This window comes from Lissotriton helveticus, chromosome 2_1 (assembly GCF_964261635.1).
Source record: "Lissotriton helveticus chromosome 2_1, aLisHel1.1, whole genome shotgun sequence".
Lineage (NCBI taxonomy): Eukaryota > Metazoa > Chordata > Amphibia > Caudata > Salamandridae > Lissotriton > Lissotriton helveticus.
In genome coordinates, this window is record NC_136059.1 from 793,579,352 (window position 1) to 793,598,228 (window position 18,877).

An 18,877-nucleotide genomic window follows, 5' to 3' on the forward strand; every position below is an offset into this window, starting at 1 on the left:
TAGTGCGCACAACTACTCCAGCCAAGGAGCGTCCCGGCGCATAGACAAGGAGAAACATAACACAACAGGAAAAGACAAGACTTAAAAGGGGCAGCTTGAACAGAAAAGTTTTTATTGCTCTCCGAAAGGTCATAAGGTCCTCCAGCAAACGGATTTCAATCGGAAGAGAATTCCAGGTTAATGCCGCTTTTACGCTGAAGGAACGACCCCCCATACGACTAAGCCTGAATCTGGGGACTACAGCGAGGGCCTGTCCTTGAGACCGGAGGGTACGAGTGGGGACATAGAAAGAAAGACAACTGGCCATGATTTCGGGACCTATACCTCTCAGGATCTTAAAGGCCAAACAAAGGACCTTAAAGAGAATACGCTTCCTCACTGGAAGCCAGTGTAGGGAGCGAACAACACTCGCCACCGGGCAAAATCTGGGCAGGCCGACAATCGCTCTGGCCGCAGCATTTTGGACCCGTTGCAGGCGAGTTAGCTCAGCCTGGTTGGCCCCAGCCAGAAGAGAGCTAGCGTAATCCAGGCGAGAGATGATAGTGGCCTGGATTACCAGCTGTCTGGTTGGGGCATCGAAAAATTTAAGTACTGGTCTTAAGCCTCTCAGCAGACCAAAGCAGCAGGCTGCTGTTTTTTCCGTATGTCCTACAAAGGTAAGGCCAGCGTCCAACCAGACTCCCAGATTTTTCAACTCCGACACCGGGGTCGGAGTAGGTCCCAACTCTGGTGGCCACCATTGGTCACCCCACAGCTCCACTCCCCTACTGACAATCATTACCTCCGTTTTAGTGGCATTGAGCTGGAGACAGTTTCACGTCAACCAGCTGGCCACCGCCTTCAGTCCATCCTGGAACCTGGGGGCATCTTGTTCCGCGTCCCCGCTGAGAGTAACCGCCAGCTGTGTGTCGTCGGCATATGAGACCAAAGTTAGGCCCCACTGCCTAGCGATATCAGCCAGCGGTCTCACATAAAGATTAAACAGCGTGGGGCTCAGCGAGGACCCCTGCGGAATCCCCATGGTCAGAGGCTGGAATTTGGACTTGAAGGGGGGGATGGCAACACAGAAGGAACGATTGCCGAGGAAGGAGCGGAACCATTGTAGCACCAGACCACCCACACCAATCTCCTCGAGCCGATGCAGGAGGATGCTGTGGGATACCGTGTCGAAGGCGGCGCTGAGATCTAACAATATCAGCGCCGCCGTTTGACCAGCATCCAACCTTGCACGGAGATGTTCCACCATCACGAGAAGAGCGGTCTCCGTGCTGTGTCCACTCCCATTAATTGCAGAAGAAAGAATTAGCCAGACAGCTGCTTGAACGTCATTTTACCCAGTCCTTCATGATACTCACAACTCTTCCAGATCCCAGAGGTAGTCATTTGCTTGCCATCCTCTGGATTCGCAAGCCCCTCTGTTCACAGGCTAGGGCCGTCCTTACTGCTGCCGGCTCTCCCGCGCGAGGAGATGGACCGGCCCTTTAGCGGCTGAAGTGCCCACACCTGGCATGTCAAGAAGTGCCTCCCACTGGAGGCCTGGTTGCCAGGGCAATGGGGAGGAAAACACAATAGAAAGAACTGCATTGAAAGGAAACTTCCATGCTCAGAGAGGCACGCTTTGCTCATTGTCGGGCTCTTTCCACAGAGGCGGTCAGGGTGAGGGAGAGAGATTCCTCAATAAAAAGCTCTCCCCTCCCTTCTGCTCAACACATCCTGCAGCGCTCCCCCTGGTGGTGCTCAAAGGCCCTTAAGGCATTGTCTCAATGCACTAGGCTGCCAACCAAGCGCTCCTCACAGGCTTTTACTTTTAGAATCAAGGCGCAGAGTACACAGCACGTGGTAGTACACCAGGACCCACTGTGCTTCTGCGAAAATACAGCACCCAAAGCACTTTCAGATCACCTCACACAAAGCCCTGCAAATATAAAGCTTGCAGCGCCAACAAAATGGAAACTTTGATGTCCCTGAGTTTCCGAGAACAGGAGGCCAGCACACACAAGTCTTCAGAGAGTCCTTTACAAGCAGGATACCACAACAGGGTAAAAAGAGACAGTCCTTTTCCTCTACTACACGCAGTAGCAGCAACTGCAGGCCAACCCCACAAAGCATACAGCAAAGGGACAGTTCTCTTCCTTACAGCTCTTCAGTTCTTCTCGGTAGGATCCTCTGCTTCATTGAAGTAATCTACAGTCTTGGGGTTTTAGGTGTAATACTTATACCAAAAAATGTATTTGTTCTCTTTGTGGCAAGGGTATCTGAATCCAGTCCTACCCAGTCCTGTCCTCCCTGCTGCAGCATGGCCACAGGGGGGCGGAGACAGTATTGTGCAAAACGAGGCGCAGCCTATACAGGTGTAAGCAAATCTCTTCCCACCACTCTAAAGGCAGACCAGGTCTATTCAGCCCTGCAATGAGTCACCCAGGCAAAGCAGGGCACACCTCAACCCTCCAGTGACTGCCTAGAGTGAATGTACATCTGAGCTCCTCACACACCAGATGCTGAACACACAAACAGCCAGAGGCACACAAAATGGTAAAATAGGAAAATGTCCACGTTCTAAAAGTGCCATTTTCAAACACGGGATTTAAAAACCACCTTCACCAAAAGGTGCATTGATAAATTCTGAGATCAGAGAGTCCAAACTGAATTTTTCTATCTTGTCCTTATTGCAAGTTACACATGTAAAACTGTTACAGTGCTACTCCGATGATATGGGACAGATAGCCCTTCAACAGTGAAAAAATGAAATACACAGTATTTCACTATCATGACATGTCACACACACACTAGTACATGTCCTGCCTTTCACATACACTGCACCTTGCCCATTAGGGTAACTTTGTTGTTGGAACTACTATGCAAGTATGTGGACTTTTTCTTAAAACCATTGGCTGATTCGACCAGATCATATTTACGAGATACTAGGGAAGCCAACAATTTGGTAGATAGTATGCCCCTAGACCCCACATGCCAACTACTGGTCACTATGGACATTGTCTCCCTATACACCAGTATCCCACAACTGCCAGCCCTAAAAGTAATTGGGCAATGCACTGGACAAGAGACCGTTGCTGGCCCTGATCCCGACGGAATTCTTCATTAAACTTTTGGAGGTAGCTTTGATGATAATTTTTTTTTTGCTTTCAGGGCCAATATTATCTACAAACTAAGGGCGTAGCCATGGGCGCGAGCTTTACTCCGGACCTAGCGATCCTGTATATGGACAATTTTGAGGATGTATTCATCTATAATGAAATCAACCACTTCATGGACCACATAACCCTGTGGAAATGTAACATTGATGACGTACTGCTCCTCTGGACTGGGAGTCCCACAGAATTGCAGACATTCTTTTGAGTGGCTGAAAGAATGATCTAGTGACATCAAGTTCACAATACACTCGGACCCAAATACCATTGGTTTTCTGGATATTATCATCAAAACTGAAAACAATTCACTGTACACCACTCTTTTCAGGAAACCAACGGAAAGGAACTCCATATCAAGATACAGCAGCCATCATACCAGAGGTCTGTGGGATAATTATGACTTTCAGACAATTTCTCAGAATTCGTGGAAATTGTTCACTTAAAGATGACTACTTTACAGAGTCGGCGGGCCTTCTGGTCGCCTTATTGAGTGGGGATACCCAAGGAGATTAGTGAAACGAGCCCATAAAAGGGCATGGTTCAACCCAAGAGAGACTCTCCTAACACCCAAGCCATGCATTAATGATCCCATGAACAGATTAATATGTGTCACTACGTATTGTACCCGCAGCAATGAAATCAAACGGATTATTAACAACCATTGGAAGATGATCTCTGATGACCTAGAACTGACAGATCCTCCGATGCATTCGTTCAAGAAGGGTAAGATCATACAGGACCGTGTTGTCCATTCACTCCTGGAAACTCCGTCAGAGCTTTCCATCCAAACTCTGTGGCATCTACCTGAAATTGTGGGCCACTTTAAATGTGACCTTTGCAAAGCATGCAGTCATACAATTGAGACCAGGCAGCCTAACTACAAACAGCATACAGTGGATTTGAAAACACACACCAATTGCAACGCCACTGACGTCATTTATGCCATCATCTGCCCATGTCAGCATTGGCTAGGGGAGTCTGGGAGCCTGTTTGTTTCCTGTTACCTGATTTGTGATAAGAAAGACTGCCACTGGTAAGGTAAGGTTAATTTTATTTTTTTCCACCTTTATTCTTTTAACTCCCCTTCCCCCTCGCCCCACCACTGTTGCCCAGTAGCATCCGCTACTACATCCACCTCGACACGCAAGTATGTGGTCAGGCAGGCACTGTGACTTAGGCACAGGATTACTGATTGATGGATCACAGGTGGGAGGGTATACAGCTGGTAGGCAAACACTCAGGCAGGAAACTCTTGATCAATTAAACAGATAGACGCATCCACATTACAATGGTCAGGGGAGATTTCTCCAATAAAGCACACATGGCTTTTGGGGTATGTGCTCCTAAAAACACCAAAGTCAGATGCCATATTAGTTAGGAACACATGCCAATCAGGGCCTAGCACACATAGTTATCATGTGCTCCCCATGCCGGACATCCGGACACATTCACCACTGGCCACAATGTGTCCAGGTTGGTCAAGTCCCACCTGTAGTAACCATTGACCATTAATGTATGACCCTGAATGGGGCAACCAACATTCCTCACCATATATGGTACACCAGAAACCCTTTATTGCTCTTGTAATATTGTATATAAAGAAATCTCAAACTTGATGTAAATTGAGACAGTCCTCAGACCTGTAACTGTTCTCTCGGCTGAACTATTTAATTAAACAAACTGTTACTATTTTGCTAAATGCTTCTTGTCTTCTGTTTTTAAGAAATCCGATTCAAGCAACATTTCCTCCTCAGTCTTCCCCAGTTAGTACTCTTATGTTAGCTTCTCTCTATTGTGTCACTGTCCTGGTGTTGTGTCCAATCATCAGTATCTCAGTGCCAGTATCCTAATGTCCCTGTGTCAGTCTCCCAGTGTCACTGCACATGCCATGACCCATGCATCAGCGTTTATGCCCTCTGTGTCAATGTCCCTAAGTAAATATCCCTGTGTCAGTGCTGCCACACCTGTGTCAGTATCTGCGTCTAGTGTTGGTGTTCCAGTGTCAATGCTCTTATGTCAGTGTTTCCCTGTTGCTGATTTGTCAGTGTCCTAGCATCAGGGTTGGTGTCAGTGTTATAGTGTCAATGTTTGAGACCCAAGTCAACATTACATTGTTACTATCCCCTGTTAACATCTCAATGTCATTGTTGGTGCTCTTGTGTCACTGTTCTTGGTTCCATGTCTCAGTTTCAGTGACCATCTGTGGCCATGTGTTAATACACCCGTGTTACAACCTCCTAGTCAGTGCCCCCTGTGCTAGTGTCTAATATCATGTCACTGTTTTGGCACTGTCACCTAGTGTCAATCTTATAGTGTCAATATCCTTGTGTCGTAGCCTTCCAGTCTTAGTGTCAAAGTGAAACTAGCTCATACAATTTTCCCTGCATTAATGCTTGTGCCCATGGCAGTGTTTCACTGTCACTGTTCCCCTGTCAGTATTGATGCTCCTGTTTCACTGTGTCATGTGTCAGTGTTTATTATGTTGCTGATATAAGGTATGGTGACAGCTGCTACGCTGTCAAGCCAGGCCTATAAAGGGAGTGTTGACAAGTAAAACATGGATTTCGCTAATATATCCATTACAACGATTCATGAAATGCTATGAATGCCCACCCTCCCTACATTACACTAAAATTTGAAGGTGACCAAGCAGAATCAGTTTTACTGATCATTTGCAGATTAAGGAAAGGCGCAGGTCTTAAATTGTAGATTGTATTCAGAGGTGAAGGAAGTTTCAACATGAACTTTAGCTTTTGTTTTGATAGCCATCTCTAGACATGTCAGTCCTGATTGCTGCCAGTTGAATTTGTGGGGCAGCACAAAATATTATGAAGGTGCGAAGCTCAGCGAACAGCCCCCTCTCCCGCCCTGTCTCTCTCTCTCTCTCTCTTCCACTCTCTTTTTCCCAGGCACTTTCTCCGTCTCTCTCGTGCCTGCTGTCTCTTACTTGCTGTACCTCCTTTAATCCCGTTCTTTCTCTATATCTCTTTCTCTTTATGTCTGTCATCTGCTCATGCCTGCTAGCTGCCTCTAGTTGCCTCACGACAGGGGGCAGTAGAGTAACGGTATATAGAGAGGGGGCTCACAGGGAGGATCTTGTCGCATCCCTGCTCTCTTTCATCCTGTTCAGAGAAGTAGCTGTTGGGGAGGTGTTCATGCTCCTAACAGAGTATTAAACTGTTGCAACACATTGACTTTTAAGCTATTGGATTCAATTAGAGATAAAGAACCAAGGATACCAAAATAGGACTGCTTTGTATCATGGCAGAGGAACGACGTCTGTTTCACCAGACCACACTGAAGATCGCTCTGATCCCAGGATAAAAATATAAAGCTACCCATGTGCTTTCAACGAAAGGTAAATACCGAGGGATGAGTCAATTAATGGTGATGGGACACACTCAGTGAGAATGGTAAGGAGTGTCCTCGTGCGTTGCTCATTTCTGTGAACCTGGTCAGAGCAAGTAAGTGTGAATTGACTCACCTGTGAATACAGTATATTTGAAGGCCCATTTTAAGTTTGTGGGCCTATTTAGGGTCTAACGTACATATTATTTGAATTAGAGTCAGTTTTAAGGATGAATAATGTTTACTACTAAAAATACACTGAAGAGACAGACACATCTGTTATCACGGTGTATAAAAAGGGGTGTTTTCACAGTGCCTTTCCCTGCAAAGTGTGCAAACCATCCGAAATGGCATTATAACCGTTTCTCGCCCTGACTATTACTGGTGGAGTGGAAGATGTATCTTGGAAGCAAGTCGTTTAATGTTTTCCTCCTGTCCCAATATATCTTATTATACAGAGACTGTCTCAAGTCACCTATTTTTCTCTAACATGAATATTCTTGACTCTGCACATCTACGTTTATAGAGCAATCATCTTGGCAACAGCTACCCCTTCAAAGTACTCTAATTAGCTCTCTACAGACTACCAGGTCTGCAAAGCGAGCACTTGTATATTCCCAGCATAGTGCTTAGAGATCATTATAGTGTTGCTGTTCAGCATCTCACGATCTTGAAAAGCAATAGCTGTAGTTGAAAAACCTCTGGTTTGGACTAAGCAAAAACTGCTTCATACCAACATGTAGAGGAGACATGATTTGTTTTTTATTCTTGGGATACTGTGCGAATATGAATATTGTGTTTCACTTTAGACTATAACATTAATGCAAAAGGGTAGCTGTATTTAATATAAGACTATATTAATACAATCATTTGGACTCGTGCAGTCATTCTAGAAATATACATTAATTTCAATGCCACACACTTCTATGGATGGTTTTAAAATGGGCGCAGATGCAGTTTTCCCTGATATAACAGTCACACCCAGGGCAAGGGTAGACGGAGCCTAATTCCCCAGGCACTATGCTTTTTTCATGACTTTTTGCTTATTAGAAATTGAGGTCTCTAGTAGGCAATGGTTTTCCCCTTTGTCCAAGTAGTGACCCTTCTTCCTAGTTAGGATAAGGGGGATACACTACTGAAATAACCCCTGCTCACCCCCCTTGGTAGCTTGGCACGAGCAGTCAGTCTTATCTCAGAGTCAGCGTGTAAAGCATTTTCACATAACCAACAGTAACACAGTGAAAACACTACAAAAGGACCCACAACAGTTTAGAAAAATATCCAATTCATTATATATTCAAAACTGGACCAAAACGATACCAATCCACCATACAGTACTTAAAAATATGCACTTTGAAAGAATAACCTTAAAAATGTAGTTCTGGGGCATGGTCAAGCAAGACGGTCGTGATTAGTTTCAGCTCCGGCCCACTGGGTTGCCACGAGCGATTTCGGTGCCCACAGAGGGCAATCAAACACAAGGACCTGTCCGCCACCGGCCCTTACTAATCAGGAGTATGACATTGGGCTTCAAAATCGGCCCCCGGCTTGGGCCCCAGAAAGAAAAGAGGTGAATCGGTGGGCCAGGATCGGCCTCAAAATGGCTCAGGGGGTCGGCGCATGCATCTGAGCGCCCGCTGTCCCATGGTGCTGCCAACTCGCAGTCTCACCTGCGGTGTGTTGCCCCTGCATCACGGACGCCACAGGGGAGCTCCGGAGCAGCCTATCGACCGCAGCAGACTGCTGCGCCGATTAGATGGGGGCAATGTCACGCATGGCGGGGGTGGAGCAGGGCCTCGAGACGTCTGAGCCTTCACGATGGAACAGAGGAATGCTGCTTATAGAGGCGCTGACTGAGGGAACATGTAGATCGATGGCAAGGAAGCCCTCCAGTCGAGTTAATCTCCACAAGTTGTTCAGATTTAAACGAAACCGTGACATCGGGGGAGGCTTATGTGGAGAGGCTCTGCCTGATCCTAAGATGGCACCCGCACAATAGAGAACTCCCGGGATCAGTTCTAGCTCTACACCACTGGCGGCGGGGAAGAAGCGGTGAGCAAGGAATCTTCCCCTTGGGCTACCCACCCTGCGAAGATCGGAGATCATCAAGGCTTTCCTTGACTGCGTCTCTACCTTTCCTAGCACTGCCTGACCTTAAGATGGCTCCCAGGACCTGATCCTTGGCAGTTCTCTTCTCCCACACCTGTACCGGGCACTCAAACAGAACCAGATCTGAGGCGACATCCCACAATGGGGCCTCTCACTGTAGATCTTGAGACCGTACACCGCTCTGCCTTTATGCCACCAAAGAAGGTATTTTGCACCTCAGGATAAAATCGCTGCCCCCGCTGAGAGGGACCCAGTGACGACTATGGCCCTAACCAGAGAAGAGTTGGTAGCTGCTCTTTGGGATTTCAAACCTGAACTATGCAAGGAAATTAAACGAGACTTCTGTGATTCGTTGGATCAGCTCAAGGCTGACCTCATGGAGAAGATGGCGACACTCCGGCAAGATGTAGAAGCTGTGGGCACTTGGGTGTTGGAAGTGGAAGAACAGACGCAGGATCTCGACGCTCACTCCGCGAAACTACATAACACCCAACAGAGTCTCCACTCCCAGCTGCAAGAGGTCCTCCTGAAGGCGGAGGATTTGGAGATCAGATCCTAGAGGGAGAACATATGCATCCGAGACCTCTACGAGGGCGTTGAAGGGCCAGACTTGGAGGGTTTGTGGTGGGTCTTTTCTCAGAGCTCCCGGTGCCTCATCAGTTGAAGCTCAAGATAGATCGGGTCCATCGAGTGGGGACACCGCAAACTGGAGGGTGAAGACGGACTTGAGACATTCTGGTAAAGATGCATTCATTTCAAGTCAAAGAAGCTATCCTAAATGCCGCAAGGAAGAAAGAGGAGATCTCCTTTCAAGGATACAAGTGCACGCTCTTCCAGGATTAGGCACCTTCCACTCTGGCACGTAGGCAGTTGTTCCAGCCTATCACCACCAAACTCCGACAGGACAACCTTCGTTACAGCTGGACATTTCCTTTTTGTCTCGCCTTCGAGTACAAGAATAAGCCCCATCATGTTACAGACCTGAGCGACGGTTTGCGAATTTTGGGCCCACCAGCACCAGAGGCAGAAACCGATGCAGGACTCTCAAATGACACAAGACGGCCCCAGAGGGAAACCAGGTCCTGGCAAACAATCACGAAAAGCAAGCACACTCCTGCCTGATATGAACGCTTCCCGGGGGGTGTTGACCGCAGACACTATGGAACTCATGGTTTCTCTGTCACAGAGCCTTACCGTTATGCCACTGGCTACCAGTGACTTGATGTAGCAGACTGATAAGGGCTCTACACTTGATTCCTGGGGCCTAGCATCTGTTTGTCTCAGCCATTACTGTTTTTTTAACATTCCTTTTGTGTCTTTTCTATATGGCAACCTGGGGGGCGGGCCTTGTCCGTACCACCCAGAATTACCTTATTCTTCTTCGAGAAGAACCCAGCTGAGGGCCCGTTTGCCGCTCGGCGCTATTTTTCTAGGGGATGTTGGGGATTTGTTTTACGGGGGAAGGGGTTCCATTAGCCTTCAGTGTTTCTAGGAGCAGGTGACACACGATGGGGGTCTTCTTTGCAGTACAGGGCTACGGATATATGACACACTGAGAGTGACTTGTGTGAGGGGATCATTGCTCAGGGGGAGATTGTACAGTCAGTCCCATGGTTTCTATAGCGTTCTGGAATGTTAAAGGCCTGAACTCATCCTAAAAGAACCAAAAAGTCTGGAAATACCTCAATGACCGTCAGTTTGAGGTTGTGGCTCTACAAGAAACACACCATAAAAAGTCAGAGGAAACTCGGCTACGCCACAAATCATACCTCTTAATTTATAAATCATCAGCAAGTACCAAACACAAAGAAGTGGCTCTGCTCTTTAGGTCCACAGCCAAATTCCAGCCCGAGGTGGTAAAGTCCAAATGGGAGGGGAGAGTCATAATGGTGAAGGGGAGACTGCAGGGAATTCTTTGCACATTTCTTTCCCTTTATGCACCCAACTCGGGACCTAGTCCCTAGATTGCTCCCACTCCCACAGGGCAACCCTCAATTGCTTTACCAAAGGGATTAAACAGAAAATGCACACGCTGAGACTCTGTGATGCTTGGCAGTCACTGCATCCTACCACCAAAGATTGCACATATTTCTCCCATGTTCACCGTACCTACTCCAGGATTGACTACATTTTCATTAGTCAGACACTCCTGGGCACACTGCAAGTGGCCCAGATCTTGCCAATATCAATATCAGATCATAGCCTCATATCCGTCAGCCTAGCATAGGGGGGAATAAGTCAGGCACCTCTAGGTGGTATTTTCCAGTGTCAATCACCCGCGACAAAACTGAGGACCTCTATCACCGAATACTTTACTCTTAACACTCCCCAGGCCACTACTCCACGAAACAACTGGGACGCTTTTAAGGCGGTATTGAGGGGTAAATGCATCCAACTCAATGCAGTCCTGAATAAGCAAAGAGTGAAGGAACGCTTAGCTCTCGAAGAGGAACTCGAGGTAGTAGAGAAAGTACACAAGTAAACCCCACTCGAGCACTACAGCTACAGGTCATTGCAATAAGGGGTAAACTACACATCATCTACAACAACAGAGCTGAATACACAATGCTGAAATTGCGACAGACATCATATACCCACGGGAATAAAGTGTGAACCCACTTGGCGCGACAGCAACGGGAGAAGAGAGAGCGAGACTTTATTGGGGGTATGATAGATGAGGCCAGTCATCTCACTCACATGGACGACATTAAAGCCAACATCTTAGGCAAATTTTATGGGAGACTCTATCGCGGCACGCCCCCAATGCACCCCTACAACAGCAATACTTAGATTCAGTGGAGCTTCCCCACATCTCCATGGCAGCTGCGGAGCCTCTGGATGGTCCCATTACATCTGAGGAGGTTGGACAGACCATTACTAAGCTTAAATTACACAAGGATTCGGGGCCTGATGGACTGACGGCGCAATTTTATAAATGCTTCGCTTCCGAGCTAATCCCACACCTCACCGAGCTGTTTAACGCCATAGCAGTGGACGCCAAGGTCTCAGATTCCATGGTTGAGGCAGTGATATCTGTCATTGCAAAGCCTTGGAAAAATCCCCAGGTTTGGGCCTCCAACAGGCCCATAGCCCTCCTTAATCTTGACGCGAAGCTGTACTCCACAATTTTGTCTGCTAGACGTGAGGTTTTGATGTCCACCCTTATCCACCCTGATCAGTCTGGCTTTATAAAGGGGAGGCAAACACATGACAACATTCGCTGCACTATACACCTTATTGAGAAAGTGTCCAAATTCAGAACCCCTGCAATCTCAGTGGGCCCTAATGCCGAAAAGGCCTTTGACAGGGTGGATTGGTCGTTTCTCTTCCTCACGATGCAGAAATACGGCTTCGGTGATGGGTTCCTTAACATGGTCAGGGCCAATTATCATGTTCTGCAATCCCGGATTTGGTTAACGGTTACTCGTCGCTCCCCTTTGCCCTTAGCAGTGGTACGCACCAGGCTGCCCGCTCTCCCCTCTTTTATTTGCCCTCAGTTTTGAACCCCTGGCTGTGAAATTTCGAGTCAAGAAGAGTCCAGGTTATACGTTTTGGAGGCACGGAACATAAAGCATCGCTCATCGCGGATGACATCTTGCTCACACTCACGGAGCCGGCCTCCTCTCTCCGGGCGGTACAGGAGGAACTGAGGAACTTTGAACTAGTGGCTGGTTTCAAAGTTAATTTATCCAAATCCTCCATGCTAAACCTCACACTCTCCGATGCTGAAGCAACAAGATTACAAGGTCAAATGCCCTTCCACTGGGCTAAGCACTCTCTTTTATACCTTGGCGTACATCTCACCCCTAAACTCAGGGACCTATACAAGGCTAATTACCCTCTTCTGGCACAGATTCAACAGGATTTTAAGAGATGGAAACCTCTCTATATCTCCTTGCTTGGGCGGATCAATTCCGTCAAAATGATGGTATTGCCAAAACTCCTATATTTATTTCAGGCTCTCCCAATTGAGCTTGACCGGGGTCTTTTACCACACCTATGCTCACTGCACCAATTTCTTTTGGCAGGGAGGGAGGGCGCGCCTTCCATTTCATGTCTTGCGCAGCCCAAAGCAAGATGGGGGAATGGCACTGCCAGACTTTCAGTTATATTTTCAGGCGGCACAACTGCGGGTGGTGATGGAATGGACCTTGAGAGAATCCGATAAGAACTGGCTCCACATGTACAGGGCACTCATTGGGTGGACAATTTGAGACATCCTGTTGAAGCCAAAGGCAGACTGGCCAACAAACCCATACCTAAACACGCCCACGCGAACCACACTCAAGGTCTAGGACCAAGTTACGAAGAGGGAGGGATGGACATATTTCCCCTCCCCATAAACCCCAATTCACTTCAACCCAGCATTCCCACCCGCACTGCGCACAGGACCCTTTGACTGTTGAAGGGAGTGGGTTGATTAAAACTTTCGAACCTATTCCACAACTTTGATGTATTGACATTCGAGAGCTGCAAAAGAGAATTCCAGATGGCGCACCGCGTGCATTCAAAACCAAAAGGTAGAGAGCCAGGACTGTAGGACGGCCGTCCTTGTCCCTGTAAGTATATTGTAACCAAAGAAGACAGCCAGGAACAATGACTATCTGACACTAGAGTGCCTGGCACCTCAAAGGTTTGTTAAGAAAACCCTCACATACCAACCTGGTTGTTGTCATACTTCATCATCGGGCCCCAGCCGGGTAACCGAATGCTACCCAGCTGTGCTACAAATGTTTACAGTGGAGCAGGTTTGAGATGTAAGTGAATGTGATGAAGTGGGTGGAAAAAATATAAAAATACCTTCAGATTTCTACCCGTTACTTTATTCCTGGTGATCTAGGGTATGGTTAAAAGACAAGAGAGTGGATAATGGCTACAAATACTATGTGTAGCTGTTTATTATCCTCAGGTGGTCAACATGTTTCAGCCCTTTGGTAAAAATATTAGGGCTTTCTTCAGAACCTCTCTAAATAAAACAAGGTGGGTGACGTGAAAAGTGAGTGGTAAAAATAGTTACCATGTGAAAAGCATTTTTAACACTCGCGCTCAGAACAATTTCTGGACCTGTGTAAGATCAGAAGAGAACTGAACCTGATGTCTGTGACCTATAAGGAGCCCGGAAGTACTGGAGCTGCTCTTGTATCCTAGACGAAGTAATAGACTCCAAGGGTCAGTTGACTGATCTCCTGCGTGGCTATAGAGCCACAACAAGCTGCAAGATCCCTTTTTCCTGAAACAACCAGTTGGCCAGTATCAATTATGCTGGATTGGACCTCGCTAAAGGTCTGTGTTGGAGTGAGTCCTGGCACCAAAGTGCTTGCCTGGAGGTCCTCAGCATTAGTGATGTTTATAGAGTAACTACTCTATAAAGCCCTGAAAAGTTGGGACTTCTTATAAAATGTTTGGACTACCCAGACCTCCAGACTCAACAGCAGGACCTCGCAGCAATAGTGTCTGATTTTCATACACCTTCTTTGAATACAGCTTCAGAATTGCCCTGCTGGAGGATTTTGAGGTCCATGAAAAATACTAAGGAGCTGGTTTACACTTCAGAGTATGGTTTTCCCTCTATCTGGTGTCGACTGAGTAAAATACTCTGTCACCCTGATTGAGTAACCTCTCTCCAAATTTAGAGATGTCTGCCACCCCAGCAACATCTCTTACATTGACAGGAACCACTGAGATGGTGGTAGGGAGCAGTGTAAACATTCTACAAGGTCTGGCCTGAACAGATATTGAGCACTGTTTAACATATCAGTCTACGTACTATCTTTGAGAGGGCCACCTCAAAGATAGTACTATGAAAGATAGTTTGAGAGGGCCACCGAAAGTGATGGGTAATCAGGTCTTGGGTGTTTCTCATACCGTTATGTGATGCTATAGAGGTCTAGGTGAAATATAAACCCTCTTCATTTTTGCAAGACTTGTCCATTCTTTTCCTTCCTTTTTGAGGGGTCTAGTGAAACCCGTTGTTGCCATCCTCTTTCTGATAACTTTGAAAAAGTTGTACAAATACTTGATCTGTTTTAAATACATTGTCCTGTGTGGCTAAATTACTGGTGGGCTGCTGAGACGCTGAGGTTCTTTGCCTTGTCTGGAAAAAAGCATGCACTTTCTCACTTTTTTCATGTTTGTTGCCTGGTGGGTAACTGACCTTGTAGGTAAACCTAGAAAAGAACCGAGACCACCTGGAATGTCTAGGGTTAATGTAATTCATGATTTTAAGGTAGCCTACGTTTTTGTGGTTAGTCTATAAATATGATGCTGAGCTCCTTCTACTTAATATATCCAATAGGGGAGGGCTTCCTTTAATGCTATGAGTTCTCTCATGTGCACCTCCCTAGGACTGGCTTTTCTGCTTGTGCCCAGCGACTGTGTCCTTGCCTTGGGAAATGGGGTTCCTGGTGCAAAAGTGAAGGTTGCGTTGGCCCGGAATTGCCTCTTTTGTCTTTTTGTATGTTGTCACGGAGGATGGGATTCACTGGGCCAAAAGTGCCTCTGGGTAGGGGGGCGCCTTGCATACTCCTCTCACCAAACAATTATTGAATAAAGATGCACCAACCCCTGGAGGTGAGAAATAGCCATCAGGAGCATTTTCAGCAGGTTTCCAGGCTTCTAAAGGATGCACTGTGTGGGGAGCTGGTTTTACTGGTACCCTGCACCAGTCTTCTCCTCTCCTAGTGCTCCTCTCCTACTGGTGAGGGAATCTTGCCCAGCCCCTCTGCTACCAGCTAGCAGAGCATTCTTCTGTCCACACTCCTAAGCCCCTGAACCTCCTGGTTGTCTTGCAAGGAAATTAGGGTGGCAGTGAAGTCCAGATTATCCCCCAACTCGCATCGGGGGGAGGGAGGGTAGTATCAGGAGGTCAGCATCACTGGCCCTGGAGAGACCCATGTATCCTGTGGGTCAGCTGGATAAAAAGTGCTTAGAAGAACATCGGGTAGATTCTCGTTCCATCTGTCATCTGTCCAGGTCCAGGATTGTGATGGTCCTCTAGTGGCTGAAGCTGTGCATGTGAGTCAGACAAATGTAGGTTTATGAGCACAAGTATTTTCCGTTGTCCTGTGCCATCTCATCCAAATTCCCAATGTTTTGTGTTCTAACATGCCTTGAGACCTGAAACTATATCCATACTTAAGCTAATAATTGGAAACAATGAAAGTGTAGTAATTGTCCCAAAAATTATCGTAATTCTTTTTGTTTAAGCTTTTATCCAATTGGTTGTCAGATGCTGACTATCCTTTATGCCCTCGCTGCTTATTTATTGACAGATCGTTTATTAAAGCTTTTACTCTCAAATATATTTTGTCTCTCTTTGTCAAATACCTCTTTCTATGTAATTAACAATTTTTGTTAAAATGCATGTAGACTTCTTTCAGCATGCACATTCCCTAATAATGTATGAAAACATGAATTTCAAAATGAATCTTTTTGATACAAAAAAAATGTTAAAATAAAAAAGAAATGCATTTAAGGAACACTTGAAGAGGTAGGAGTTTAGTCTGCATTCATCAGTCATACAAAACAACTCCATACTCACCTTTACAGAATTACAAATACATTTTCATATACCAAACTAATTTGAGGAGAAATATAACTTACTATCTCAAGCATTATCGTTATTCTATCTTGACATTTAGGGCCAGATGTAGGTGGCCAAATACCGGTCGGTAACGGTGGAATTTACCTTATTTCCGACCAGTATTTAGCCATTCCTGATGTAAGGAAGGAATCGGTAATAAGGAATCGGTAAATACCGATTCCTTAATACCGATTTCTTATTGGCCTTGCATTTAAGGAATCAGTAATACCTTAAGGAATCAGTAATTACCACCCACTTCAAGTTGGTGGTAATTAGCGAATTCCTTTAAAAAAACACTTTCTTGTTTTTTTTTATGTGCCATGTGGCACACATCCATGCCCTTAGGGTATGCATGTGTGCCACATGTGCACACATGCACATTTCAGGGGTGCAACAGGGTGTCCTTTGGACACCCTGGCCCCCTTGAAATACCTCCTGGTATTACCAATTCGGTAATACCGAATGTCTTCACATTCATTCCTATGGGCATCCAAACCCATAGGAATGAATTGGTAGGTATTCGTTATTACCGAATCTCAATTACCGATTCGGTAATATCGAATATTAAGGATTCTGTATTTTTTACCGAATTCTTACCTACATCTGAAATACCGATTTCTTAATACTGAATCGGTCACATTTGGTATTAAGAATTTGGTATTTCACTATTACCTACATCGGGCCCTATATCAGTTATTACTAATGATTTTCATTTAAACAGTGATCCTTTTTGTACATTTAGAGGCATATTTATGAAATTTGTGGTGCCCTCGACTCCCTTTAATCTGTTAAGAAGTACTACAGATGTTGGAAAAAAATATATATTTAATTTAATTTGAGAGCAAGATTTAAATGTGTTATGATCAACAGAGCTGTTGAAGAAATGTGGTTGAAAATACATACATTATCTCGTACTGCAAATAACACTCAAGCTTTATGTTTTTTTATCAGTTAGAGATTATGTCTAACACTAGTTGCATTAAGGAAAAAACATATGATTCATATAATACACATTGGCCCTATAATATTGCAGTTGTTGATTTAAAGCCTATGCTCCCCACTTATACTTATATATTTAACCTTTTCCAAATGGTTTATAATACGAATAATATAATACATACAAACCAATGCCCCTTTTTAATCTGCCACATTTTCGGGAAGTTTAGATGAGCAGTACGAGAATTATTATTTTAATAATTAGATGATGGATCTTTTGTTAGAAGTTAGCGTTCAAAAGATGTCTAAACACTGGGAGAATGCCACTGGTCTTACGTCTAAAGTGTGTTGTTATGGCACCTGTTATAACCACAGACGTGACAGAGATTAGGCATCACCCAACTCACTTGCCTTTAAAGGATACTCCTATGGTCCACTGTAACATCAACTCAAATAATGACAGTTCTACTTAAATGAGGCAATTTAATCGGTTAGCAATTACATTTGTGTACACATCTTTTTACAATTATATTTTACAACATTCTCATTTAAAAAATTGCTACTTTTTCTATTTACCTTCATCTTTCTTGTAAACTTGAATGATGCTGAAAATATTAGACATATGCGGACCACAGACATACTTTGAGTGTCCTTGTTGATGGTACACCTGATCAGAAAGGGATTGTTTGATGCATGGAACCTGTCTCTCTATCAATCAATCATTTGTAAAGCGCACTACATACCCGCGAGGGTCTCAAGGTTCATCTCAAGACTCATCATCTTATTTTCTTCATCTACATTGCTGCATATGAAGGTGGTGCACTATAACTTTTCAGTTTAGATTCTTAAAAAAAAATTTGAACATGTTGAGGTGCCCTTCCACTCAGTGATTTAGGAGATTATACACGAGAGGTGTTCAGACTTTGTTTCACTTCCCACAGGCCATGTTCTTGTTGGCAGATGTCCGGGGCTTTGCGTCACTTAGCACCGGATTTGATAGACCCTTCAGTTAGGCTAGGAGGAGTTCTCTCTGATGCCAATCATGGGTCCAGGACCTGGGGACGTACCGTTTGGGAATCAGGAACTTAATCCAGCAGAGGCCTGAAGGGCTTAGCAAGTCCAGGCTGGTCCAGTGCCCTATAGGCTGTTTACGACCTACACTAAGAGTGAATTGTATGCATTAAAAAGAGAGATTTAGGCCTGGTAAAATGTTTATTTTGCTAATGTCGAAATGGCAGTTTAGAACTGCACCCAGGCTGCAATGGCAGGCCTGGACTTTTTCTAAAGGGCTTCTTTTATTTATTTTTATTTATTTTATTTTATTCAATTTTATATAGCGCAAACATTACCCGAAGGAGTCAGAGCGCTTTACATAAGAACCAGTTGCGATACATAAGGACTTAGGGTTACATGCGTTACATAACAGATACAAACAGAGAAAAAAATTGCAAATCTACAAGTTATAAAGTCACACAAGGAGGAGATATAAAAAAAACATTGCAAATGTAAAGGTAGTAAAGTCATACGAATGGATATACTCTAAGAGACACATAGGAATGGGAGGTAGTACAAAGGTCTACTGCATATACTAGTGATTAGAGTTATCTCTATATACATAGGGAGGGGATAGGAATGGATATACTCTAAGAGTCACATAGGAATGGTAGAGAGTACAAAGGTCTACTGCATATACTAGCGATTAGAGTTATCTCTATATACATAGGGAAGGGATAGGAATGGATATACTCTAAGA